The sequence below is a fragment of the Astatotilapia calliptera genome, unplaced genomic scaffold (genome assembly GCF_900246225.1).
Source record: "Astatotilapia calliptera unplaced genomic scaffold, fAstCal1.2 U_scaffold_69, whole genome shotgun sequence".
In the NCBI taxonomy this organism is placed as follows: Eukaryota; Metazoa; Chordata; class Actinopteri; order Cichliformes; family Cichlidae; genus Astatotilapia; species Astatotilapia calliptera.
Window position 1 is genome coordinate 34,116 of NW_020535810.1, and position 2,960 is coordinate 37,075.

Below are 2,960 nucleotides of genomic sequence, written 5' to 3' on the forward strand. Positions count from 1 at the left end.
ATGGTAGAGCCTGGTTGTGCCCTGAATGCATCATGTGTGGTTCGTGGCTCGAGCCAAGTGGACTGATAGTAGAAGTAGAGAAGCTGATGGCAGCTTCCTCTGCCTCACACTGCTGTCTGACTGCATTCAGCTGACACTGAGATGAAGCAGGAAAGAAGCAGCTGATATTTGGACAGCACACATGATGGAAAGGAGGATTTCAGTTAATGTGCACATGAATGATTTGTGTTTCCTCTGCAGGTGAAGGCAGAAATTGTGTGTGAGCTGATGTGAATTCAGCAGCATGGATCAGTGTAAGGAAAGAGAGGAGGGAGCCCCTCCCTCTAAAAGCACTCTGTGTGGGGAACATGAGAGCCAGACCAAAGCTCAGAGGTGAGATGACCATCTCTAACTGTCCATGACTCTTCTCCATGTCACAGCTCAGCACTCACATCACTGCTCCATCATTATTCACAGGAACCCACCTGGACCTCCACCCAGCTCTCTGTCCTTACAGAGTGACCAGTCTAAAGGTTATGGTATTGACTTTAAAGAGAGGTAATGTGTGTGTAAATGTGGTTGTGTGTTTGTGAATAAATCCTCCATGTTTAATGTCAGCTCTGTTTCACACACATGTTCATTAGTGATGGGTCGTTCGCGAACGAAATGGCTCTTAGAGCCGGATCTTTGACGTGAACGACGAGAGCCGGCTCCTTATCGCGAGCCGTGACGGCTCGTGGGTTTTTCTTTTTGTTTTCTTTCTCTCACCCTCTCTCTCTCTCTCTCGCACTTTTTTTCCGCTTCACTCAGCACGCGGGCCTTGTGCTTTACGCTGGGCAGAGGGGGGAGGGGCGGTAGTTACACTCAGTAGCACAGGAACAGAGCCAGAGGGAGAGAGAGAGAAAGAGAGCCAGGGACAACAACGTCATATTAGAAAGGTATAGTAATCATCCACAACTATTTTCGGTTGCAGATGATAAAGGATTCAGAAAGTGCGGATTCATGCGGGCCCATATGACAGAGAATGTGCATGTTCTTTTTGTTTTCATATTATAATTTATATTTAATTGTGGTTTGCAGTGTTTTGTGTTGTTTTCACTTTAAATTTGTAAAAGGAAACAGCTGAAAATTTAAATAGTTAAAAGTTGAAATGTGAATAGTTGATTTTTGTATTATATGATTTATTTATTACATTTTATGTGGCGTGAATAAATAAAAGTATATTTACAGTGGTCCCTAGAGACAAAGCACATACAAACTTCAAATCACGTACGAACTCTGAAGCACGTACAAACTCCAAAACACGTAAAAACACGTAAAAACTCCAAAACACGTAAAAACACGTACAAACTCCGAAGCACGTAAAAACTCAGAAGCACATAAAAACTCAAAACACTTACAAAAGACAACAGAAGTGCTCCAGGATGCTGGGCGCAGTGTTGAGCTTTTGTTATCTTGTGGCTACACAATCCAGCAAGTACCAACGACCGGATTTGGTGTGTGATAGTAACAGGTAGATTAACTTTTTTTAAAATTATTTGAATATATATATGAGTGCCTGTGTATAAATACACAAACAATACACACATGCTTTCAATTGTGTAATTTAAGTGATCTAGTAGCTCTGCTTTGGAAGTTCAGTTCATGCTAGAAATGTGTTTTGGAGTTTGTACGTGTTTTGTCTCTAGGGGCCACCGCATATATTTATATATAAACATATATAAATAAAACCACTTTTTTTACATTAGTAATTCCTTTTGTGCATAATTTTATATTATTGTGAATAATAAATTAATTAAAGCAACAAAACAATCAGAAGAGCCGGTTCGGAGCCGAAAGAGCCGGCTCTTTTTAGTGAGCCGAGCCGAAAGAGCCGGATCTCTAAAGAGAGCCGGAAATCCCATCACTAATGTTCATATGTGCAGTGGTGTGTGTTGGAGTGTTTCCACAAACACAGCAGTAACTCAGATTATTTTTAGGAAGGGGAGATGTTCTCAAACTCTCTGTCCTAAAACTCTTCACTCAGTCTGATGCCCACTTCCTGCTCCTTAGCAGTGCTGCCATTTTCATGAACTGAAGTGTTTAATGAAAATTTCTGTGACTGCAGAAAAATTCCTTCAATCAATTCATTAATTATTAATGAAATACAGCAAGCAGCAGCTGAACAGGAAGTAGTTTTTTGATTCCAGCAGTGTGATGTTCAGAGTTCAGCTGTGAGTTTAACAAACTGTTGTTGACCTCCTGATATATTTTAACTTTTTATTAAGTTTGGAAAAAAAACAAAAATGATTGTAGAGTGAAAAACCCAACAAAGAAGTGTCAGTGGTCAGGATAACAGTGGAAGGACTCTGGAGTGTAATTTGTATTATTGATCATTTTGATCTCTGACAGCAAAACTACAAATACAGATGCAACAAGGGAAGCAGCAAAAGTGACTGAACACAGCTTTTAGAGGCTAAATTCAAATTTCAATAATTAAAGTGTGTGTGTGTGTGTGTGTGTGTGTGTGTGTGTGTGTGTGTGTGTGTGTGTGTGTGTCCATGGTTCCTCCACAGAGTGGACCAGCAGAGCTCAGAGGTTCCCAGTGGTCAGTCTGCCAAGCAGCATCAAACACAGCTGGACTCCATATTTATGGTCTGTACATGTACAACAACTACTGTTACATCTGTTCTGTTCACAGTCATCTCCATGCTGCTCTTTGTAGACCATTGGAATGTCATTGTGTCCAACATGGATCTGATGTTTCGCTCCATGATTTCACTCTGATTGGATCATTCATAAAGTATTCTGTTCCAGCTGCTAGAGGACAACATCATCACTTTTGTGAAGAACGAGCTGAAGAAGATCCAGAAGGTTCTGAGTCCAGATTACCCAGAATGCTTAGAGAGTCAGGGGGAGGAGGAGGAGGAGGAGCAGAAGAGGAGCAGCAGAGAGGCATTGGTGAAGATCACACTAGACTTCCTTAGGAGAATGAAGCAGGA

At 41.3% G+C, this 2,960-nt stretch overlaps 1 long non-coding RNA gene across 1 annotated transcript; it reads left to right on the forward strand.

Annotated features, from left to right (window-relative positions):
• Window positions 1-338: 338 nt before the first annotated feature.
• Window positions 339-2,563, forward strand: LOC113018359 (uncharacterized). The gene is made up of 3 exons (XR_003271776.1): window positions 339-372; window positions 457-537; window positions 2,535-2,563. It is a non-coding gene; the product is annotated as an uncharacterized LOC113018359 (long non-coding RNA).
• Window positions 2,564-2,960: the final 397 nt, after the last annotated feature.